At 53.8% G+C, this 25,578-nt stretch overlaps 1 protein-coding gene across 4 annotated transcripts in view; it reads right to left on the reverse strand.

Moving 5' to 3' along the window:
* Positions 1–25,578, reverse strand: part of CASZ1 (castor zinc finger 1) — a 183,646-nt gene that overhangs the window by 147,797 nt on the left and 10,271 nt on the right. Inside the window, exons 1-2 of one of the 4 annotated variants that reach the window (XM_040533268.1) lie at positions 13,666–13,804; positions 3,318–3,461 (exon numbers count right to left, since the gene is read on the reverse strand). The gene's annotated coding sequence lies outside the window, so the exon portion shown is untranslated. The other 3 variants (XM_040533270.1, XM_040533269.1, XM_040533267.1) reach the window with 3 other exon arrangements.

Genomic DNA, 25,578 nt, shown 5'->3' on the forward strand with positions numbered 1-25,578 from the left:
AGGAGAAAACCCTCGGAGAGAGAAAAGAGGGAGAGACGCGGCGTGTGCAGGGAAGGGCGGCGGAAGCGGCTGGGACACGGTTTCACACTCCGAGACCCAAGGGCTGTTGTCAACCCGTCCTTCACGCTCACGTCTTGTCACACTAGAGGTCAGGTCTCCCAAGCGTTCCTGGAGAGCTGAGCTAGCCCATATGGCAGGCAATATGTTAACAATATGGATCAGCTGCTCGTCAGGGCCTGAGCAGATGGATGTGACAACCCCGCTCTTATCCCAGGCAGGCTTTTAGCATCTTCCCTCCCCTCTGCTACGCCGGACGCGCTCTGCCCGGGCACCGCTGCCTCCAGCCCCGGTGGGCCACGAGCTCCAGCTGAGCACAGGCACCCCAAAAATACCTGCCTGGCTCCATGGGATGGGAGCAGGCAGGGCAGAGCCCTGTTCACACCAGCGCGGGCAGGAACCGGGCCAGACCTCTCTCCGGTGAGCACACTGCAAATGGAAAGTCCTCGCCACGATCCAGATGGGTGCTGTGAGCTCCAACCAGGGCGCTACGGCAGACGCTGCACTCAGATCTATGTATGTGGCGTGTTACCGCCAGGTGCCACACGTTGCAGTCTAGACTGAGTTTTGTAACTGCCTGGGAAAATTTTCTCTCACAGAACAAGTAATACATAAATAGATGTATATTTTAATGGGCAAGCTAAACTCCTCCTGGCAAAGGCAGGCGAGTTGATTTCGTACGCAGGCGGGTAAATTTCCACAACGATTTTGCAAGGCTGTTTCGTGCTCCCCAGCCCAGCTCCGATCGGAGCCGTGCGGGCCGGGCCCCGCTGCAGCTCGGAGGGAGGCAGCGCTCCCGCCTCCCGGCCCAGCAACACCAACGCCCTCAGCCCAAGCTAACCCCCAAATTTAGGTTTACTGTAGGGTTGAAGCGTGGGGAAACGTTTTGCAAATTCAAAGAGAGATAAAGCAGGTATTTCTAATCACTTTTCCACGTACTTATCTACATTTTTTCCTGCATAAAAGGCTACCCTTCATCAGCTGAACAAGAAAAACCCTCCAACCCCTACAGCTGTAGGGCTGAGCAGTGTGTGCTTATAAACAGAAAGTGAAACAGCAAGCACAGCCTAGGGATGGGCTCTGGAGAACGTGCAAGCAGCCTCTGTAGCCCAAAGTACATTGAGCTTGTTTTGAAAGTAGAAGCCATACAGCTTGCTCCGGGGCTGAAGACTGGAACACTGGGATTTCTGGTCCAGAGCACGAACGACCACAAAGACACATGCCTGAAAGGCTAAATGCATCTCCCTTCACTGGAGTGATGCCTGTAGAAGCAGGGGAACCTCGGAAAACAGCTGGAGTTAAGGGAAATATTTGTCTCTAATGAGCTTCTGTCCCCCAGAAAACAGCCCCTGAAGGACCCAAATGCGCACAGACAAAGCACCCAGGAGCTGCTAGGAGAAGGCAAATGTCGCAAGGGATTACTGATCCACAAGAACCCGAATCTTAAGGTTCACTTAAGGAATTGCTGATGTACCAGTCCCCTCCCCTCACCTCCTGTCCCAGAGGGGCTGCTCACCCCGCGCCCATGCCAGACGGACACACAGGGCTTTCAATACCAGGAGCTATCCCAGCAGAAAGCAGTGAGAAGGTCAACAGACCCTGAGCCCATGCAGCAACTTCCTCAGCAGTTCTTCCCCCTGGATGTGGGGCCTCTCTGGAGAGGCACATAACAATGTATGATGAAAAACTCACCTGCTGTAGTCAACCTGGAAAATTATATCTTATTTCATAAAACCATCAAGGCTCCCTGTGGTCCAGCACCCCATCCCCCTGGGCAGAGCTCTGATTTGGGAAGCTCTCTCACCTCTGGAGGCCAGGGAGGGCACATGCCACTGCTCTAAAAGGGGACACAGGCACTAGAGTGGCTTACAGAGGGATAAAAGCCAGAGTTCCCTACATTAATAGTTCAAAACCAAGCTGTCCAAATAAAGCATGCCAGACCCTGGAGGAGTTTCAGCACGAGGAAGGTGTGGAAAGGCACAGCTCACCCATATCCCTTCCTGAGGCACGCTTTATTTACTGGCAGGTTTGCTGAAAGCACTCGGTTCTGTAGGCTCTGAACACGTGGCAAGCGCTAAGCCCTGCTGAGCCTTAGAGGATCACGGCTGTTGCTCTTTATGGTAGGACATTTGGAACACGAGTAAATTCCCCCATGTCGCACACGGCCAGGGACGGACAGGGAGAGCTGCCAGAGAAGCCCCAGACCTACATCTTAGCTCCGTGACTTCTCCCCTCTTCCCTCCTGCTGAGCCAACGCAGCTCCTCCAGCCCGATCCTTCCAGCCCAGGTCTCAGCCGTGTTTGTGACTCACGCCACAGCCCTGGACACACTGCTTCGCCCAGGTACCATTTATGGCACAGCAGCAAAATCAGAGGAACACAGTGATAAACAATCCCCACAGGCACTTCGGGTTGCTGATCTTCTTTGAGACACCACCATCCTTTAGTGGTGCCAACACAGTATGCAGGTACCCCCTAATAAAACCTCTACCCCTGCAGATCACAGAATCATAGAACGGTCTGGGTTGGAAGGGACCTTAAAGATCATCTAGATCAGACCTAACATCACACACAGCCCAGGCACAACCAGGATCCTCAGCCCCTTCCATCTGGAGCAGCGTGGCAGTGCCACCGGGTACCTCCCAAACCCTCAAAGCATTGGAAAGAAACGCATTATCCCCCGTTGTTATCCTACAGTTGCTTTCTTCCAGGCCATGTTTTGCCGTACCTTTCTTTGTAGAGAAGCCTCGATGGGAGCCAAGCAGTGAAGAAAGTAAAATGGCTTTTAGAAACAGAGTCCCACCCCCACACAACCCTTTTGAGTTTCCCACCGTGACCACAGACATTCTCAAACTCCTCTTCTTTTGCGAGACGAGTCAATCAGAAACCATCCCACACAATACTTACCCGGGGGACTCCCATGCCAGCCTGTTCTGGCACACCGCTTAGCTAATTGTTAACACTGCACACCAGCTCATTTGGAAGAAGGTGGCTACGGGAGGCAGTTATTCAAACCAGCATTTTGCTGTGTCGGGGGGTGCCTCTGTCCAGGCAGAGATGGGCAGCAAGGCCAGGGGCTGCTCATAAGCCAGCCCACGACAAACCAAGACTCTGTCATACATCTGTGACCCAAACACTGACTTTCAGTATTTCTTCTAAACTTTATAGGCCCCAGATTCCCCAGGGACTTGAGTGGAGGCTCTGAAGAGCAAAAACCACTCCAGTCCTACTTCAGAGTTGATCACAGAACAAAGCCCGTACCTTGCATTGAGAAGTCACAGGCTTCAAGGTCCATTCCAGTGTACAAAGCCAGGAGAGGAGTCAGGGTCTTTGTTTGGGAGGTGGTCTCAGGTGAAGACGGGGTGAATTTGATGGCTTCCCTTCACTTGGTGAAGTCTCTTTGCCCTGAGGAGAGGTTCAAAAAGGAAATGAATATTCCCTGCTGAGCAGCAGCAGAGCTCAGGTGAATCACAAGCAATGACGCCGAATGCCACAGCCTCCCACAGACCTCAGCCCTGGGTCACACACAGCCAGCTGGCAGGGCAAGGCATCGCACACCCTGCCCGACACATCTCATGCCGGTGCCCTTTTGCTGGCAGCTCAGAGGTCACGGCACAACCCCCAGGTGACCGCGAGGTGCCCGCCCGGTGGGCCGCAGGCTCCGACTTTCCCCAGACAGAAATCCAGGTCGAGCAGTGGCAGCAGCAGCAGCGCTAAGCCACTTACTGAGCAGCTTCCCCCCGCGCCGGCCGGGGAACATGAGTAAATTCCCCGTGGGACATGGAGGTGGAACATGCCCCCCTCCTTCGTGGGGGGACCGCCTTCGTGTCACAGCCACAGGTAGGAGAGAGCTCTGCCATCAGCCTCACGTGCCCCCCAAACACATTACAAACAACCGCACCAGGCAAAGGAGGAGTCCTTATTTCCAGTTTAGCGAGGCACACGGTAATTAAGTGACTTGTCAAAGGTCGCTTGGCAAACGCGAGGCAGATTTGGGAACCAGAACTAAATCTCACAAATTTCGGTCCACGAGCTGGCCCGCACAAGTCCCGCTTCCCTCTTCGTGCTCTCCTCAGACGTACGCTCCCACCTCTGCAACAGGTTTCACCCTTCTCCCCATGCTCCCTAGACAGTTAAGACAATTCCCTTCCATTTCCTGCATTGGAGGAAATGGATAAATACAGAGATTAAGAGAACAAGAACTTTTACCTTACTTACAAAATTAAACCATGTCCCAGCTCCAACATTTGACAGAAGCTCGGAAGCTTCAGACTCTTCTGGGAAGTGGGATCTCTACACTGGAGGGTTTTGGTGGTGGTGGTGTGTTGTTTTTTTTTTAAGCTTCCATCAGACAAAAATAAAAGAAGCAAAACAAAAGAGGGTTGTTGAGATCAATTTATGATAGGTGTCGGGCCAAAGAAAATGGAGCCAAAGAAGTCAGAACCCTGCAACCAGCAACCTTTGTGTCAATTTAAGCAAATATTGTGGCGTTTCCATGGCAATCCCTGTTTTGAATATCCACTACACTCACTTTTTAAAGGGCTTTTCCTGTTTGCGTTTCAACTTCAAAACCTGTAAATATTTTCAGCCTTAACACATCCCTACCTCCCCCAGCGTCTGAAATCAGATGCTATCACAGCTCCGACACGAAGCCCTCTGCCTGCAGCACCCCAAAGCCGTGAAGATCCACGGCAGAAGGGGCCGGCAGCCCCACCGTGCCCGCAGCTCCCCACGCAGCGTGCCCAGGGCCCAGCCCTTTCCCCTCCCAAACCGGAGAGCGAAACGAGCCCTCGCAGACACGCGGGACCGACAGCATCGGCCCGAGGCGAGGAGCACACAGCAGGTGTTTTGCAAGCCTCCCGCAGCCCTGCCAGCTCCGGCCACCTCTGACCCGCCGCACCGGGCGCTATTTCTGCTCCGACCTCTTCCCGTGACCCGCGGGGCCGGGGCTCGCCCAGCCCCAGCGCTGCCCCCGGCCTGGCCGGCGCTTCCCTGCCTTCCCCTCTAACCCGACCCGAACCGACGGCGTCAGTCAGTCACGGTGATTTATGCCTCACTGCGTCACGTGCAAGTTGGAGATGAAGAATTGTCAACCTCGTCCTCGCTTGCAGCCTGGGTGGAAGTTCTCCAGCGGCCTCAGCAGCAGCTCGCAGGTGCCTGCTGCATTGCCCTGTCTCTGCTGCACCAACGCGGAGCCCACGGGGAAAGTCCTGGTGCAACGCGCCCTGGTCAGGTGCCGGCATCGGCTGCCATGCACCGAGAGGACGCGGTCGGCGTGGCTGGAGGAGCACGAGAACAGCTTCTGCTGCGTGCCCCAGGCGGGTCGGGGGCTCTCAGCCCCAAGCCCCTGCCGTGCAAAGCTCTGGCCCGTGCGCGCACTCCCGGCCGCGTGGGAACGCACTGGTTAATTCAGAGTTTCCTGGCTGAGATGGATTTGTGCCAGGCCTCAAATGTTAGCTTAGTGCAATTTTTGGGAAGTCAATTTCCTTTGTTGTTGGTTTTTTTTTTGTATTTTTTTCCTTAAGTTTTTTTTTTTTTCCTCTCGTAATTTAAATGGAAAAGTAGGAGCATTCGAACGAGCGTCAGGACAGGGCCATCCATCCATGGACTGCCGTTCCCCAAGAGCATTTCGTGGGTACCATGGTACGTGCACGGAACAGCCATGGAAACAAACACCAAGTGACTTCAAAAGCCGTTACGCTGCATGCCCGCGGAGGCAGCCCCGCGGGAGCGGTGCCGTCCCTCGCTCCAACCACGTCACTCCTCCGTCCTGACCACCGCTCCCGCGACGCCGGCCGCTTCTGATACCACCGGCAGATGATGCACGATACCTGCTGTCCTGGCCCCCTTCCAGCTCAGGTAATTACATCCTACAGCAGTTTCAGCTGGATATTTTATCCCTTCTTCACTTCCGGCCCTGTGCTGCTGCACCGGGAGTTGCCAAAGCACCGTCCAGATCCACCCCGGATGTGAGTGCGCGCCGGGGGCTGGAGGGAATTCTGCACATCCCCGCACGGAGCCCGCTGCTGCAGCAAACAACCTCTACAAACACAGCGGGATGTACCTCCTTACACACCCCATAATGCCCCGAGAACGAGGTGAGGAGCTGGGAAAACAACACTGGTGTGCCACGCCGGGAACCCACAATTTCTGGCCGCACGTGCTCAAGGCTGCCCAACGGAGCAGGCATCTGCTACGCGGACACTTGGCTGAAGTGGAGACTCTCCTTCCATCCTAGGAGAAATTAAAACTCGTGGTGGCAACGGGGTAAGGCTGAAGACAGCCCCAGTCTGGGCAGCACACATCCCCTCCCTCCCCAGGGAGCCGCACGTTGGCTTTCCCCATGACCACAAGAATTTGGAGCCCCGTTAAGCCGCCGAGGGCAGAAGGGAACGGCCCGGTGGCCACCCCTGCCAGGACAACTCAGAAGCCCCCACGCCTGTAACTGGGCTCCATCAAACCTCTGCTGTGCCCTCTTCATCTTTCAGAAGGTTCTGGGCCAGATCCTCACCCGGAGTAAAATCGGCGCAGTTGCGTTGGCTTCAGTGAAGTCATGCCAATTTAAACGAGTCGGGGATCCAGCCCTCCAACTTACTGCAGCTGCCAGTTCTTCCCTTGGATAATCCCGAGGGTGATTTCACAGCAAGCAGCAGCACAGGCCCAGCCAGCCTGGCAGGATCGGCTGCGCTCTGCTACCCCCCACGAGCAGGGCGGTCTGGGGCAGCGTCCCTACGGGAGACCCTGCTGCAGCAAGGCTGGGTGGGTCACCCTCCGCTGCTGCTACCGGGCTCCCTTCTCTTTTCTTTAATGAGAGAGATAGAGACCAGAGCAGATCGCTCTAGGCTTCGGATGCAGGCTTTCTCCTTGCTCTGACCGTGTCACCCAACACACCCAGCACCTGGGCTCGCTGCGTGTTTTGGGGGCCAGGAGCAGAGCTGCTCGCTCGTCCAAACCCAGCCAGGTCAGGGCTTCACTTGCAGCTCCAGGAGCAGCACATCCTCGTGCACAAACCAAACCTGGCCGTGCCTTCCTCATGCTCCCACCAGCCTTCGCTCCAAGGAAGGTGAAGAGCCCATCAGAGCTGGTGAGGATGGCTACAGGTCCCCTCCTCGTCCCCGCTTCCCACCCGCCCGCAGCACGCCTCACTGCCAGGGAAGCGGGCGAGCCGGGAACATGGCACGGCTTCAGCAGGCACCGGGTGTGCAAGAACTTTCCGTGCTCTGCCCTCACAAGTCCTTCGCTATCCCCCCAGAGCAATTTTCTAGGCAACAGCGTGGTTGCATTCCCTTCCCTATCTCCTAATAAATATCATGCTAAGCAAGATGAGTATCTTCTTCCCAGACCAAGCGGCATGACCCACTTTCTGAATCAGGGCAGATGCAATTGGGCCCTGGAGTCCTGGACCCCTCCCAAAGCAGGGAGATTTTGTAACAATTACAGCAAGAAGCAGAAGGAATAGAAAAGTAATAAGTGATCAAAGAGTGCAGTGGTGGAGCTGAAGCTGTGGGGTAATTACTGCTCCTCGCCATCCCACGCTCTGGCATTTTCCTAGGACGCTGAGGCAAGAGCCCCGTGCACATCCATGACATCTCTCCTCCGCTGCCCTACATTCCTCAAAAGTAACAGGTCCAATTTCAGAGCCTGGCTAATGGCCCGGGCAAGGACAACTGCTGCCCCCCGACACCCACCCTGACCTCTCCCCTCTTCTTTTCCCTTCCCCAGCGCAGAGCAGGAGGTTCGAGCTGCGGCCCTCCGCAGAACCACAGCATATCCTGGACGGGACTCTCACTGAGTCCAGCTCCAGCTTTAGGCACAGTGAAATGGAAAGTCCCTGCCCAGGACTCAAGCTTTGGGCCAGCAGGTCACAGAGCACAGAGGGGCGGCACGATCGAGGTCCCAGCGATGCCACCCTCCCTTTGGGGACGCTCCGTTTTCCCAAGGAGCAGCTCCGTGCCTCCCCAGCCGCAGCTGGGATCGGACTGACCCAATGGGCATGGAAAGCAATTACCAGGAGGTGGAGTGAACATCGGCAGCGCTTTCATTGCTCGAACCCGCAAACAAGACTTCCCTCCCACAGCACTGCGAGGCTCCATGGCCAAAAGCACACAAAATCCCAGGCCAACAAGCCGCGAGGAGCCTCTGCCCCAAGCAGCTCCCGCAGCGAGCTCAGCTCCGGGGCGCACACGGCCACAAGCCCCCGTGCCCACGCCACGGTCACTCGTTGCTCTCGGTTCACCTGCCCACCACCACGGACATCACCTTCGCTGCCCGACCCGACGAGGCAGAAGTAACTCTTACAGGAATTTGCGGGGTGATTTCTCTTTAGTTCAATATAAATTAAAAAAAGAAAAACCCTTTCACCCAAACTTCAGAGATAAAGGGGAAAAAAAAAATCTTCATCTTAATTCAAAATCCTATTTGATGTGTCGTGGCATGAAAATGTTTTTCACTGCATTTTTTCAGTGTGATCTCATGCACCCTGCAAACTGGGTACGCCCAAAACACCAGGTATTTTATGGGACACAAACAGAGCGCAAACATACACAATTAAAAAAATGGGATTGGTAAATATTTAAATTAATCAGAGCTGGCATCTGTGCAGCCTCCCCTCCCAGAGAGGGAGATGTTTGCAGCTTTGAAAAAAAAGAAGAGCTAATAACATGACCTTTTCCTTCGTGTTTGTGAGCTCGCTGCAGCTCGGTGGGTTGGAGCAGCGCAGGCACCTCCCAAAACCAAGTCCAGCGAGCGGCCGGGGCTGCCTCCCGCCGGCACCGGGGGCTCGGGGCAGCCCCGGGCACGAGGACTGAGCTGCTGGGGGGAGTTGCTCTGACCTGTTTGCCCGTCTCACTCCGTAACGCATGGGTTTTGCCGCTTTTTTGTTGTTGTGGTGCTTTGTTTTATTTTTCTTCTCCTTTTCAGTTTAATTGTTGGAGGAGTTTACGAAGCTGTTTGCCAAAACACAATCGACTCCAGGGAGCCAGCTTACACAAAAAGGGTGTGCCGCCAGAGCCAGGCCGGGCAGCCATGGAAACCACCACCTCTTTGCATTTGCCCAGGTGAAGCCAACGCTCTGCGGATGGCTTGTGAAATCCGCAGGGACCTGCGAGGAAGCGAAACGCGTCCCTGCAAGCGTGCGCTGAGCGCTCACAACGTCGGCCCCTGCCACCTGCCCCGAGCCCCCAGAAGCAAGGCTGAAGGCTCGCGCTCCACCGACGCCGTCCTTGCTCCAAAGACCACAAAGCACCCAGCGAATGCACGAGGTGCTTCGCTCGCACTCCTCCATGCTGGTGGCACGGGCGAGGCAGTCCTGCCCCAGCAGCACACACACAGACTGGCACACTCCAAAAACCCAGCCGGATGGCCACACGAGCAGAGGAGCGGAGCCACCTGTGTGCAAATGAAAGGCACCCAGCACCAGCAGCAGGGTGTGGGGCTGGCGTGTGCCTCTCCGAGCCGCAGGACCCTGGGTCTGGCTGCAGGCGTCTGCCCAGGGGGATTTTGCCTTGAGCACGTGGGTGGCCAAGAGGGACCCCGGCTGCGCTCTTCTCAGTTTTCGAAAAGGAACCTGAATTTTTGGGAAGCACTGGCTGCCGGGCTGGCAGCAGCCATCCCAGGAACACGGAGCACAGAAGGGTGTTTAACGCCACCCGGCTCATTTGAGTGTCTGCTCCAGGACGCTCCTGCTACCGCAGGAAGGGGCGACATCAATTTACTGCCCACTTTCTGCTGCAGAAAGCATGCTGAGGATTTAAAGGCACCTCGGGTTATGGGACTGCAGCCTCCCTGGTGGGATGCAGAGAAGCAGAGGGTGCAGCCCTGCCAGGCCAGCTCCTGCAGAGCAGCACAGAGCATCATGCAGCACACGGCGCGACCTGGAAAAGCTGACCTGGCTCTGAGAGAGCCCACAGGAACAAACTTCCAGAATCGGGCTCAAAAATCAGCGCTGAGCAGAGCTAGCGAGAAGCCAGACCTCCCTTGCTCTGCTCTGACTTCACTCAGATGCATGACGGGGATGATTCGATCCCGGCGCTCTAAAGCCATCCCAGAGAGCCATCTGTGGACGGAGGCACCCGATACGCATCTGACACAAAATGGCTTCACCACGCAGCCCCGCTCGCGCCCAACTCCCCCAGCACCGCGGCAGCTCAGCAGGTGCCAGCAGCACCAGAGCACACAGGAGCGCACACAGCAGCACGCCGGGGAGGCTGGCACGGGCAGGGGTCTGTTACGCGGGCACCGACGTCTCTCTTGGTTCAGGGAAAGAGGGCAAGTTTCGGGAGCCCGTCTCTGCACGCATTTACACCTGAATTTGTCTCCAGATGCAGTGAGCTGGCCTTCTCCCATTCGCAGCCCCCCGGTTTCCCAGGGGCTGCCAGCCAGATCCCACCAGTGCCACCCGAGGCTTGCCCTGGCAGCTCCCCAGCTGCCTCTCAGCCACAGCACAGGCAGGCTCTGGCCACCGAGGCCGGGCTGTCCCCAGCCACCAGGGCCTGGCTGTCCCCGAGCACGGTCCCAGCAGAGCCCACAGAGCCATGGGGGGACCCCGGCAGGGCCACGACGTGGGCGAGTGCCGGTAAGGCTTGGTGCGTCAGCCTTTCTGGCATCGACCTCCCAAACTCATTCAAATATTTCCTTTTTTTTTTTTTTTAATTTAATGTTCCCTATAATTCATCTGTCCCAAAAGATAATCAATAGAGGCCGTAATGAAAATTTGAGCCATATTTTATGATCCGCTGCAGGAGAAAGGGCCACATCAGCAGGACTAGCCTTGGCTCCCAGCATTGCTCCTGCGCGCGCCCGCCTGCTCGCTGGCCGGGTTCCTCACGTTGCCTGACTGTGGTGGCTGACGGGGGCACCCCTGGGAGAAGCTCGCGCCCTCCCCTCCGACTGCAAGCAGCCAGATCTGTGGAGGAAAGGTGCACGTGCGTAGGGGAGGGAGTGTGTGAAGGGCCCCAACCCAGCCGCCTCGGGGAACCTCGCCAGCATCCCTCAGCTTCTCAGCTCTGAAAACCTCCGGCCCTCTGCCGTACCCTGGGAGGAACGGGATGATCACATCGCAGGATCTGAGAGTTTTTTCTGCCCTTCACAGGAATTCCCTAATCCTCAGCACTGCCTCTCAGGCAAGTTGGGCTCTGCGCTCCTCTTCTCCCGGCGGACCCATCGCCATCATCAGGAGGGCGGTCGCTTATGGGGTAAGAGAGGCACCTGCTCTGTAGGGCTCCTGCCACTGAGCAAAGACCAAAGGAGTACTTGTGGGCTCTCCGGTTCACGCCCCGGTGCCAGCCTCCCCGCGCTGCTATGGGGTTTTCATTCCACGTTATAAATCCCACAGCACCTCCATCTATTCCCCCGACACACAACCAGCAGGTTTGTTTTTCCTGTACTTGGACACGGACGCAGGCAGTGCTGAAACGAAGGCGAAAGCCCCGTTCTGTTCCCGTAACACCTCTGCACCGCAGATTCCCAGCAGCGGCCCTGTCCTCCCTCCAAAGGCTGGAGCGTAATTCACTGCCTGAAGCTGCCGCGTCCGCAGGGAGCCGGAGGTAACAAAACCGTCTTGGACTTGACCGAAGGAAAAATATCAGAAGCGAAAGGCCAGAGTGAGGAATTTATAACAGCAGCTAAGGCAGCAAAATTACAAGTGCCTGACCAGGAGCTGCCCTCCCGCTCAGCACGTCACGTCGTGCAGCTTCCCGTGTGTCTCGGAGGGCAGGATGCTGCAGGGAGCGCAGCCAGAAGCCGCCGGTTCTCTGCGCACAGAGCACCGGCAGCCGCACGAGCCCCCAGCAGCGCTCAGCCGCCAGGCACAGGCTGAAGGCCAGGAAGGCTCCGCTCGTCCAGGGGGGCAGGCGGGGAGCTGGGACGATCACACCGCTCCAGACCGTTGCCTTTCCTCTACCAAACCGATTTAGTGACGCCAGGCAGGTTTACTGGTGACACTGCCTCCCCAGGGAAGCCAGAAAACGTTCCCACTCCTTGTGAAAGATACAGACTGGCAGCTTGAATACCCAGAACCAGTGGCCAGCAAGAGCCAAGCATTTCCACCTTCCCTTTCTCTTGGAAGCTTAGGAATAAACCGTCTTTGTTTAAAAACATACAACACGATATTCAAATTAACTGTTGCTTCCAATACGTAAATAATGTGACCGAATTTGCAAGATGCCTGACGGACTGTGAACCCACAGGACACGGGTGAGCAGCCCCGTGCTTTAACATCATACGGGGGAGGGGACTCCAACCCCACGGCAGGACTGGGGACAGCACTGCGGTCCCTGAAGCTCGGTGGCAGCACAGCGCAGCCGTCCTCAGCCACCCTCCTGCTGTCCCCAGCTGCCAACACAGCAGTCCCCGCGCCGATCCGGTCACCCGCCCGTGAGGAAAGCACGCGGGGACGCACTGCGCCTGGCGCAGTCTCCAACTTGCCCCAGATTTGAACTGGTGACCCTTACTAATATCATCCAGTGCCTTGATATCCTCGGGGAGCAATCAGCACGTTTTATTAACCCAGCCAATTTTAGAAGTGCACACGCAGTATTCTAGTTCCTCGGTACAATTGCGCGGTACGGGTCCAGCTCCTGCGGACGCCCATGCAGGAGCGAGGCGCTGCGCGACCACCAGCACGATGCTGAACAACCCCGGCTTCCTCAGAGCACACCCCGTGCCTGCAGACATCGCTTGCAGCAGGAATATTCCAGCCCAACATAAAGCCTCAGAGATCCCCACAACCAAATCCATTTTTTAAAATGACGTTTCCACCTATTGGTCCCCAGAGTGAACTAATTGCTTTTGCTAGTTTTAAAAGCCAGAATTATTTCACTGGAAAAAAAAAAAAGAGTAAGTGCATGGGAACTCGGAGATTTCTGATGTGAAATCACCATGCCTGCAGACATAGCTGCTGCCCCAGCAGTCAGAATTCCAGCTTTATGGCACGCCACGCCACGGGGGAACCCTTCACCTCCCAGTGAAGTGGGGAAAAGAAGGAGTTAAAGTAACCTGACCAAACTCAAGGAGCCATTTAGCCAGAGCTAGGAGATAAGATTTCTGCCTGGGCTCTAACCACTAGGTTACCCCCTTCTTTGCTAAATAAAATTCTCAGTCTAAGGGGAGATTACTATTCACACTTAAAGACTGTTTCTCTAGCTTGTTTTGTTGTGTCCCCCTCCACTCCATTTTATATATTTATTTTTTGCAGATGACAGCCTACAAAAGGGAAGCTGCTCAGCAGGCATCAGTCCAGGACCAGGCTTCGGTTCCTATCTAGTTCAGAGAAAGACTTGCTAGAGCCACAGGCAGCAAGGACCAAGATGTTCTATGTCATCCTGAAAGGGAAGACAGTCTCGTCTCCCACCTCTGCCAACAAGCGCCCACAGGCTCAGACACCCCGGGACAAAACTGCCCCCTTCTAGACCTACCTGCTCTAGCACATGGGCTGCAACGGGAACTCCAGTCCAGAACAAGCTACTTACAGACCATACAAACATGCAAATTACATAGAGTAACAAAGTAAAAAAAAAAAAAAATTCCCAGAAAAAAATAAAAGTAGAGGCACAAATTTCACAGGGATGGTAAGAGGAAAGAAGCTTGCGCCCTTCCAGAAACCTGTACTTACCTGCACCAAGAAGCAAAGACACATTTTGGGTGCAGATGCACACAAACGTGTGCATCACATCACTCCTGTGAAAACCAGTCCTCATTGTTGAGCATAAACCAAATGGGAAGCAAGAAATCCCTAAACACGGCACTTCTTCCAGGTAAAAGCAGCCCCACCGTCTGCTGGTAAAGCGTTAACTGCAACTCCTTTTCCCTGCTCTGAGGGAATTGCTTTTTATTTTGATGAGGCTCAGCTGTCTTTCAAATGAACCACAGCTGAAGGTGACCACTGCTAATTTTTTATCATCATTTTACGAACATGTTGACCTTAATTCACAAATGCTCTACAGAGTGAATTTCCTTATATTTTAGTTTTCTTACTCGAGTATTTCAGAGACGTGGATTTTTAAAGATGAGGATGAGAAGTTAACTCATAAAAACTTGCACTGGTTTAAAGCCCAGCAACCTCTTAACTATTTTAAAATAGTTATTTCAACTATTATTAACTATTAAATTATTTATTTAATAATAAAATATTATTAAATGTTTTGCATGTAAAAGCCTTCAGATTATATAATACAAAGACGTCTTCTACCTTCTCCCTTTTCTCAGCATATATGCTCCGGATTTAATTTGGGCATTTATGCGCTGGACAGTAGGGAAAAGTCAGTGTCACTTGTGCACTCGGAGGTCTCTGCTGTCGTGTTTACACTGCAAATGAAGTTTGGAAAACTTGTTTAAAGTAAGCACTTTCTCCGCCAGCTCACTGTTTAATGGATGTTTTCCTTTCAAGATTTTTATTTATAAAGATCCCCTTTTGTTTTCCAGAACGTAGGGTTTATGGAGGAAACGTTCAGCCCTCAAATCATCATCTCCAGGCAAAGTAAGGCTGCTTAAGACGTTACCCGCTTATTGCGCACACGCACCTCTACATGGAGATTCTTAATCTTCACCCACCCAAGATTAAGACAACTCAAATTATGAAATCGATACCACTACAAACAGCAACATCTATTACAGCTTCAACGTTTTCATTATATTTTTTTCTAAACTATTAAAGCGGTATGATTTTAATGTGATTGTTGTTGTTTAAGCAGTACAAATTCCCAGTTGTTTGATGCTGTGAGTACTTATGCAAATGTCCCACTTTCCTTATACAAACCCGTCCTTTGACTCCTCATGTGAGTAAAGAAAATATTTGAGTGTTTGCAAGATGAGGATCCATTTATATTTAAGGCTCCATTACTGATCAGGAGGCAGAGTGTCCTTAAGGTGGATATAAATTATAGTTATACTAATTTTAGGGCCCTTAGTCTCTGTCCTAGTGATGTAGCAGAAGAGCTTTTGAATAAAGGAGATTCTTCACTCACAGCAGTTTCAGTTCTTTTCTTTCATTAACCAGGACCTATCCTATATATATATATCTATGTTCCCTCTCTATATGCATGTCTGAATACCTCTCTGAGGTTTAACGCTCCTGCACCTAAGATTCAAACATAACAAATCAAAAATCATTTTGCAAGCAACTACAACAGGCATTTCCAGAAGTTACATCACATAACAAGTCATGCAATTAAACTTTAATGAAAAAATAAAAACAAAAACACCAAGAAGCCCCTAGTGCTTGCTTTGTCTTTTAAACAATCCATCATAAAAATGCAGAATGTTAAAATGGAAGCACCTCTGACTAAAGCTGTGCCGTAAACAATTTTTTCCTAATGAATTCCACCTCTTTACTCCACTGAATCAGCAGAGCCGGATGGAATTTCTCTCCCCTCTCCCTTCTCTCAGTAGAAAAAGGATGTAGTGCTGATAAAACTAGTAACCCATGAAGATCACTTCCCCGAGGTGAGATGCCTCCTGCCAGCACTCCTGCTCTCAGGGGGCCGCAGGCTCGCGGCTCCCTCCTCCCCGCGACGCGGTGCCTCTCTCCCAGCTGGCCCCTGGAAAGCAGCGGGACCTTCGGTGCCATAACGTCTGAGCTGGCGCACGCAGGAAGAGCCTTATGGCAACTAGAAATGTTCATGCATGTGCATATTTCACTTTGGCAAAAAAAGTACAGACCCAGCTCTTCCAAATTTCTAAGCACCTGCAGCTTTGGAAGGCTTCAGCTGGAGCTGCAAGGGTCAGGCACCTCTCCAAAATGGGTGCCTTGACCTCCATGCTCTGCTCCTCTTTTTTAACTTCACCTTCCGCTTATATTTTTCCACGCCTGCAAATGATATCCCTTTAAAATCAAACCTTTTATTTCATGTATGGTGAGATGGTATCATTCGATGAAAGGTAACTGTAGTTTACAGAAGGACATGAGAAAGGAAGGGGTTGTCATTTCCAAAATAATGTTAGGAAAGGAAAAAAGGAAACAGAAGATGGGTCACAGTTGGACATGGAAACCACTGAGGCCCAGGACTAGAAGAGACACAGGCACACGAGCAGATCCCCTGGCTCCAGCTCATCCACGTCTGCAGGAAAGGACTCGGAGCAGCAGAGAGGAGAGGTAAATTCAACATGGTATGAAGTAGGACAGCTCTTCCTGCATCTGTTACACATTTTTTCCTGATGCTTGCATTTCTGTATTTTCTAAAGTGTGCAACAGAACCAAATGAAATTAAGATGAGCTTTAAAATATTTGATGTAATTTATTTCTCACCAAGTTTTTCCCCATTGTACCTCTTTTCGACAGTAACATAACCAGCGTGACTTTTTGGTGTGACTAGCCCCTAAGCCATTACATCTGACTCTAGATACTGCAGAGAGAGAATGAAATAATTTAAAAATGAAAGTAAGCAAAATGCCCAATGGAAAACTTTCCTGGTCACGTTTTTGTCTTTGAGAATATTTTCCCTGTTTGTGTAAAAAGGAGAATTCATTCGAATCACTAACATTATTTCTTCCCCCACCTGCTAACGGGGATTTCAGTTTCTAACCAAGGCTGTGTTTCCTTAATATACAAAATAAAATGATTTTCAATGAAACCTACATTTGGATAGTTGTTTTTTTTTCTTTTTACAGCTCGCTGTATTGTGTTATGAAATCAAACATCTGTCCCTGTGAAAGGAGTCTTATCTCACACTCACAAAGCACCTCTCCTCCCAGCAGCTCCAGCAGGAGGCAAGGCCTGTGCCGGTGCCACACAGCGCAGGTGGGGAAGGCGGCGCAGCCGCGGGGCACAGCCGGGAGCACACTCTGGGGCACGGGGACAATTCCCACTGCCGAGTGAATTTCCCACTCCTGTGCAAAGAGACAGCTCATCCTTACAGGCACCAGCTGAGGGACGCTCGTAAATTACATTAAAGAAAGAAAGTCTAAAATCTCCTGCAGAGAACTGGTGGTGCCACTGAACTACTTCAAGGTGTGGGGCAAAATGCAGGGGCCTCTCCTATAGGCAAGAAACAGCTGAGGCACTAGAATCAACACCAATTTACCTGGGAAGGCAGTCAGGTCCTTCATTCCCAAAACCGTCCAAAGGAAGAGCTGCAGGAAATCTAGAGGCTACCCCCGGTTTTAAGCCAAACGAGAGAGGCAGCCCAGGGTAGATGCAACGTGCCAGTCACCAGTGACTGGGTGACGAGGACACCCAGGCTCTGACCACGTCCCCACCACGTCCCTCAGCACAAGACAACGCCGGCACAAGGCCGAGCACAGCAAGAGATGGCTTTTAACATGTTTTTGATGCAGAAGCCAGAACCTGGCAAAGTCTCACCGTGCACGTTTGCCACTACGGAAACATTGCTGTCCCCTCCTGGGCTTCTTCCCAGACCCGCGTGGCCCTCTTGCCTCCCCACACAACGCAAGGTTTGAGGCTTTCTCTTCCATGGACCACGCTGCTTCCCTCAAGCCGAGCCTGCCATAGGTACAAAGGAGGCTACAGGCTCGGTGAGGGTGCAGGAGGTTGCCGGAGCAGCAAAGCCCCGTAGTGTGAGCAGGGAAGAAGAGATCCCATCACACGGGAGCTGGGCCGGGCTGTGAAATCTGCGATTAGGCATCTGGAAAGCCATCTGAGAAAGCAGGCTCGGGAAGCTCCCTGTGTGGCGAGCATTCCCATCTCAGCGCGCTCAGCCGCATGCTCCCGACCCCCGGTGTGAGACGGGCGTGCGGGGGCACAGCGGCCAAGGCCAGGAAGGAAGGAAGGGAGCTACAAGGAGGGGCTGGGTGAGCAGGACGAGGGAAACGAGGCAGGCGAAGACCGGGAGGCAGGTGACAGGTACAGCACTATCTGTCTCTATTGGCAGTATCTCAAAATACTGCTGGAAGCCAGCTTGGACCAGAGAGCAAACCCGGGAGCCCCAAACTCTGGATGTGGGTGTGCAGTAAACGCTAAATGACTGGCTAGGTGTCTCACCAAGCAAAGCAGTCTCGTTCAGAGGCTGAACACAGCCACAGGACAGCTCTAACAACTCCAGAAGAGCTTTACAGTTAACCTAGCTCTCTACTTCCACATTTCCACTCCTGAGCTTTCCGGTTTCCTTGAGGATGGTCAGCGATGAGCCCAGAGCAGCAGCCTGCCACCGAAACAGAGCGAGCGAGAGAGCTCGGGGGCCTGGGGGTTCCCACGACTGCCTTCGCCAAGCCGTTCTTCCTGCCCTGAGCCAGGAAGAGCTGCACGGGGAGACCAAACCTGCCCTGCAAAGTCCCAAATCCAAGTCATGCAAATTCCAGCCTTCCTCCAAGCACTGATACCAACACAGGGACTCTGACTTCATCAAACAGATGAAGAAAATGGGAAAAGGAGGGGGGGCCTTACTGCCTACACACACCCCACCTCGGGCAATAGAGGGGGTGTGAATAATGGAGCAGGTTCAGCAGCCAACAGCGTTCAGGGTCGAGTTAGTAATCCTCTTTTTCCATTTCCGTTTGCTATTTGATGTAATTATAGTTTTTGATTGAAATCCACCCGGAGTGTAACCCCTCTGCGTAATGTACTGCTTAAATCCTTGGGTACACAACCACGCTGCTCCCCAGACTTGCCTGGAATAGGAAACCATTTCAATGCCAAAAATAAGTCTTTGCTTTCTTTGGTAACGCCCTCAGTCTTGGCTCAGCCTCTGCTTCATCCACCAAAGAAGAAGGGCAGGGAGTTTGAGGGCTGCCTAATGCCACCCATGGGCTATCAGCTTCGTGCTGGAAGTTGAGCCTTCAAGAGGGTTTACAAACATCTGACGCTTCGTTAAAGTGCTAGGAGGGGTTGCACAGTGGCAAGAACACGAGCCCTGGAGCCTGGCCTCAATTTCCCAGTGGATTTGCTGCTCTCTGAACCACGAACACCAGCACAGCGAAGCTCTGTCCCGCCTTTGCGTGCAGTGGTTTCTGTCCTGACAAGGCTTCTTGAGGCTAAAATGAACTGATGATATTCATGATCCGAAGGAAAGCTGGGAGATCTGCCTGGCTGCACGATCAGATAGACGGAGCTGGTTTTTCCTCTCCAGCTCCCTCCGTACCACCTGGCCAGGAATGCGGGGCAGCAGCTAGACCAGCAGCCCAGGCACCAAGCGAGTGCCTCGGCGATTACAAACCACGGCAGGAGCAGCCCGCAGCAGTGTGACCGGGCTGGCAGCAGAGTCACTGACGCTTGTGGACAGAGGCTGCCGGGGAACAAGGAGTGTTTCAGGTACCCATCAGTCTGTTACCAGAAGGAAAAGGGCTCTCGGAGGGCTTCACACCAAAATCGGGACCTCACCACCGTACAGGGCAGGCACGCAATGCGTAGCCTTGCTCCAGGAAGGCAACCCATCCTGCGAGGTGGAGCCAGAAGGTGCCAGGACAATGACCAAACGCATAATTTCACTCAAGAACCAGAAAAAAATCTTCCTTTCACCCATGCAGGAGAAACATGGTTCCCCTGGTGCTAGCATTGCTTGAAGATGGAGCTATGTGTGCAGGTCAGAAGATGGTAACTGGAAGCCTTCCCTAGGACCAGAACGGGGCCTTTGGCACTTGAAAAAGTGACATTACAGCTGCAGTTCTGCCCCCTCACTGGCACAAGGAGAATGAAGCTCTCAAAATTACCTTGTGAGATTTTCAGATCCATTGCAGGAGCTTGGAAGGGTCCAAGCGAGCTGCCAAGTGCTGGATGCCTCCACACCTGGAGACGCCCGGCTCCCAAAGGCACGTAGCCAAGCGGTGCAGGACCTTTGGAACCACACACGGCTCCTCGGCCCCGATTCCGTGTCTTTGCCCTTTACAGCATCATTTATATCAAGGCTAAGCAGTGGCAAAACAGTGCGATCGGAACAGCTATGGTAAACAACTTTACGGAGGTGAAAGGGACCAGATAATGCGCCCATCCCTTTCCATTTCACACCAAGGGAGTCCTGCCCGAAGGAGGTCACTGAACCGGCAGCCTCGGGGACCGGAGGCACCTCCGCGGGCAGCGCCGTGACTCAGCCGTGAATCAGAGCCCGGCCGCCCATGGGCTGGGCTACAGCACCGAGACGACGACAGCAAAGCAGGAGAAGGAAAGAAGTACAGGCAGCGTGAGCACGGGGTTCCAGGAGCTGGAAAGCAAAACCCACCCAAAGCCTCCGTGCTTCTAGGAACCCTGAGAGCATCCGCGGGCCCTGGTCACCATCGCCTCTTTCATCAGCAGGAGATGTGGAGCCAGCATGGGGCACAGTGCCCCGCTCTGCCCCTTCCTGACGCTCACAACAGCTGAAGGGGCTCACCAGCAGACCTCGGCTTGCCCAGCAGCTCTCCCACTTGGCTCCAGCCCATCCTCCCGGTGGTCCCAGGCAGGCAGCCCTTCTTTCTCCTATCAGACATCTCTGTCTCTCTGAAATATTCAGATGATTTGGTTTTGTTCTCCTCTCCCCCACATCAAATCCTCCCCCTGCTTGTGGAAGCGGTGGATTTCACCCAGGCACAGGAGGCTAATTTACACCCTTCAGGGTTTAAAATAGCAGTGGCGTAAATGAAAAGTCCAATTTCTTCAAATTTGCATTGTAAAACCATCCTTCAACTTCCTTGAAATAAATTTTACTATTTTATTAGTGCAAACAAAATGGTAATAAAACACTAATACAGCGCCTTGTATCCAGGGGAAGAGCTAAAATTAACATAGACCGAGCAGTGTTTGCTATTACATTCAATTACCTTTTTACTTGAGATTTACATTCTCATCCCCTTAATCTCCATAGTGGTGGCTTTGAAATCGTTCCCCACAGTCATTCCTGCGTGTGGAATGGGCGGCAGGGAAGCCGCTCGCTCGCCACCACCGCTCCTGCTGCCAGCACCCCGGTGCCAGCCTCCTCCTCCCTCGAGACCCCCGGGCAGCTCCCCCGGCGCCTCCGAGCACCCCGGCAGCACTCGCCTCCTCCGTTGGGCCCAGCTCTGGACGTCTCAACTCCAGACAAATCCACCAGCAGCAGCAATACAGCCCGTGTTGCGTAGCTGCCTTTCATCTGGCACCGGACCCTAGCTCTCCGCTCCAAGCCGCGGCGCAGACAAGTTTTATTATCTCCATTGTGCAGAGACAAAAACTAAGGCACGGGCTGAGGACCGGTCTGAGCGCGGTGGCTCCCAGCGTAAATCTGCAGGAGCGTTATTTTGTCGCCCAAGTATTCCAGCTTTCGCCTGGGACTCGCCGAGGTCAGACTCTGTGCTGGTGTTGCTAACTGGGATCACGTCTCGCAGCCCAGGGGGCTCAGACCCCCCAGCTCAGCACCGCCTTCGGGAAGAGAGCAGCCCCAGCACTGCCTGATGAAACTCAAGAGAACCCGTGCCGAAAAGGAAGGACACCAGGGGTGCAACCCAAGGTAAATGCAAGGAATCCACTCCCCCAGTACCAGGGGAACGCATATTTGGATTTTCTTCGTCTATTATACAAGGCATGTCAGTGATTTTGGCCATCATCGGAAGGGCAAGACTTCCTAAGAGACCTCAGGGAAGTGCAGCATCAGACAGCACCGCTCCAGCTGCACGCAGTGACGTTGGTTCTCTCCATTCTTCCTTTTCGTGCACTACGACCGCACACCCCTCTTACACACCGACTCAAAACACGTAACCTCTCTTTGGAGAGCACGGCCAGCACCTGCCTTGCTGATGATACAACTTCGTTCGCTCATTTTGACGCAGCACGTCGTGGTGCCCACGTGAGGTAGCAGAGATGAAGCAGTGTAATGCCCTTCCAGCCTGGCCAAGGAGAGAACCAACAGCCTTTCACCCCGGGCTGCTCACAGCCCCGCTATTCCTACGCACACAACACATGGGCTCAGTGCCCCACGGAGCTCTCATAACGGCCCCAGCCAAGCCCCAGGCTGCACAGGGCCACGTGTGGCCCGCAGGGTACCAGCAGTAAGCACCAGTGAGCTGGCTGTAACCCCCCTGCTGGAGCCCAGCCCCGCCAGAATCCATTTTGTCCCATACAGCACAAGGTCACTCTAATTTCTAGTGCCTCTTGGGCAGCTGTTCCACGATTCCCAATTCTTCTTTTGAAAGAACGTCATTGTGGGCGATGCAGCAGAGGTTTCAGGCCAACAACAAGCTGCTCAGAGAGTTCTCCTGTGACTGGGTCTATTTCCTACCACTTGCTGGTACAGGAGTCCTCTTGGCAGGATCCCTGACAGCTGCCTCCAAAGTCCTCCTCTTCTCATCAACAAACCCTTCTGGTTTCTGTTTTTCAAACCACGACTTGCGTGCCTGTCCTCTGAACTGCTCGTCTGCCTCTCCTGAACGGTGTGGTCCTTCATCCTTTCTTCCATCCTTCAGGATGGATAGAGGGGAAGGGTCTTGCATCAGTCAGCTAGATAACCCTACATTAAATCATAAATCCCCCCTTCCAAGGACAAAGGTGTCCGCAAGGAAACCTTTCATCCATCCACCTTCTGGAAGGCAGCACACAAAGGCCCTAGTGCAAACAGAACTATCACAAGACACCTGAGCAAAACAAAAACCTCAAACAATAACACGTAGGAAGAAGAAAGCTGCCCAGGAGCACAGGGCTGAGGTTGGTTTCAGCTGGTCTTCTGCCCCTTTTTTTCTGTTCTCTTCCCCCCGCTCCCCTGAACAAAAGGAAGTTTGTTGTCAGGCTCAAACATTTCCTGGGCCTTGTCCGAGTTCCACCTTGTTTTCTTTTTCTTTACTCCCCACCCTGTACAAATAAAGCAAAAACCAACTGGCACCACCTGTGATGAAAGGACAACGAAATGCAGAATTTTATCTTTTCTTTCTTTTCTCCTCCCCCCCCCCACTCCTTTTTCCTGGCCAAGAGTTTTGGGCAAAGGACAAAAGGTATTGTTGGGTAAGCACAATTCCAGCGGCTGAGTCACGCTAAGACACTGAAGTGCTGGCTGCTGATGGGGTGAAGGAAGCCAAGCTGCTGCTCCGCGAAATGCAATGAAAACGCTGGCAGCACCGCTGCGAGCTCCGCCGGCCCCAAGGCACATGGGGTGAATAGGATTCTTGCAGTTAGGAATCAAACCCAGCACAGATCTCTTCACCTTAGGAAATTTCTGGACGGAAGGCTGTAACGTAGAGGCTAGGCGTGCTCCTCCCTGAAGACCAGAGAGGTTGGGAAGGTGAGCAGAAGACGGTTACGATCCCTACTTATGACACGGGAAGGCTTCAAGGTCACCTGCTCTCCATCCAAGGCTGCTTCGCTTCCTCTCCCGACACCAGCCAGCCCCACGGCCCCTGCCCCACGCCACCTCCCTCCTGCTGCCCTCGCAGCCCCAAACACGGCCGTCGGGGCCGGGGGCTTCCAGGCTCTACCACCACCGGGAAGCAGCAGCCCCTTGCTGGCTGCAAATTAAGCGGGGCACCCAGGCGGGCACTTGCTTGGAGCACGTTCAAAAGCACGCCGTAGACCCTGCAACTCAATGGTGCATCTGGGGGAGCTGGAGCACTGCCTGTTTGTTTATTTTATGATGCACTTTGGTCTCTCAGTTGCGCTGTTATCCTACACCTGTTCGCTCCCCTTTCTCCGGGCTGATAACAGGCAGTACGTTGTGCGGAGCGGGCGCCTGGCCTGGCTCCTGCTGCTCTTAATGAGGCACGTGCGTTTGGCTCCCGACTATCGGTGCTCAGGGTCAGGGAAGAGGCAGAGAATTTCCTTCGGTGGGCACAGCCGGTTCAGCTCCATGGGGAGCGAGGTGCCCAGGTGGATCTGAACGAAAAGCATCTCCGCGTCGGTCAACCCTCCCCAGGGCAATCCCTGCTCCCGCCATCTCCCTGCCCATCGCTCCTGGACCTGCGCTTGTGCAGGGTGATGGATCGCTGCCGCGTTCCTTCAGCGCAGCCCTGGCCTCTTTCAACAGCTCTGGCATCATTTCATGGCAGACCCCATGACACACGGAGGCGGCTGAGAACAAGGAACCATGCTTTTCCAGGAACGGAGAATCCAGATTTTCTGGTTTATACATTTTCCCATCTGGATTTGTTTTGCTGTTCATAGGGTAGATACCAGAGATAAGGCAAGAAACGTAAAGAAATATCAGAGCAGTGGCAGCCCCAACGGGCTCACATGAATTTCTTGCATGTCACAATCTCTTGTTTGGGCAGAAATTTGAATGCGTTTTCCAGCAGCAACACAGATAAACTGGCATCTCCCCCAGGGGCTGTTTCAGCTCTGCTCTGCCTACGGGTTCTGGAAGGTAGGAGCTGAGCGGCTCGGACATGCCCGCTCTCAGGACTGTCTCCACGAAGGCCTGGTAACTTCTCTGCCACTTGCAAGGCAAAAACCAAAAGCGGCCGAGACTTCTTGGGGTGAAGCTCATTCGAAGAGCCTATAGACAAGCAGTTTATTGCTTGAAACAGCTGGAACGAAAGATCGTGTTGGGAAAATCCTGCACAAGCTCCCTAACGGCATAGGAAGGAACGAGTAGGTCATCCTCGTGTAACAGAACCCAGAGCTTCACCTCTCCTCCGTGGCACAGGGCCTGCTGGAGCCTGCCCTGCGGGGAAGAAGCCCCCAGGATGGCAGACGAGGGGCTGGGAGACCTCCTAAGCCCTACCTAGCTGAGTCCCTGCTCTCAGGTCAGGGCACGGGACCTGCCAGGGCCCCTCGCCCACCCCATGGCTCTGCGCTGCCTTCGTGCCACTGCTGGCAGGTAGAGGAGGGTGAACTAGAGCAGAGACGAGGCTGGACCCCGAGGGCTTGGCAGGTGAAGCAGCTCCAGGAGCGGAGCCAGGGGGCAGGGGCTGTGTACACTCATCCTCCCCTGCGCCCCGCAGCCAGGCTGCTGAATTTACACAGCAAGGACAAGTCGGGAGAGGCGGCGCGGCGGCTGTCAGCTGGGAGCCTCTGCACACTAAGCTCCCGGTTAAATGTTTTCATCAAAACCAGAGCGAGAAAGTGCAGAGCAAACAGCACCAATTAGAGGCTGGGATGGAGCTTCTGCCAGCGAGCTGGGGAGAGGGGCATGAGTCACCTTAACCCTTCGGGAGCCAGCGCCACTCCGCAGCGGGGAGGAGGAAGACGAGGAGGACGAAGACGGGGAGGAAACCTGCCTCAAACCTTTCGTTTGCATCCCCCCCGTACTCGTTCCTGTGCAGGAAGCTGAGTTCAGGAGTGAGCGCTTGCTGTGTTCAGAGCCAGGTTATCCGCACAGCCTTTCCCTCTCCGTTCCTGTACCTGGGGGAGCCTGAGCCAGGTGAGCTGCCTGCGCCGTGAAGATGCCACGAGCTGGTTCGGGGAGCGGGACAGAGGCCCAGGCAGGACAGTGGCTGGCCATCCCTCCAGCCATCCCTGCCTTCCAGCAAGCAGAAAGCAGCACAGGGGTTTTGCTGAAGGTGGAGGTGTCAGCGAGAGCAGCACGGCAGCACCCCACACCTCCTTCCAAGACAAAAGGACTTGTCTCAGACAAAACATCTCCCCATCCACGCCACAACGAAATGCAGCATAAGGGAGGGGGAAGGATCAGGCAGGTATACCGCTCTGCCCCCAGACTGCTTTCCGCTGTTTATTGTCCCATTTCTTAACATTTCAGAGGCGATCACA

The sequence above is a fragment of the Cygnus olor genome, chromosome 21 (genome assembly GCF_009769625.2).
Source record: "Cygnus olor isolate bCygOlo1 chromosome 21, bCygOlo1.pri.v2, whole genome shotgun sequence".
In the NCBI taxonomy this organism is placed as follows: Eukaryota; Metazoa; Chordata; class Aves; order Anseriformes; family Anatidae; genus Cygnus; species Cygnus olor.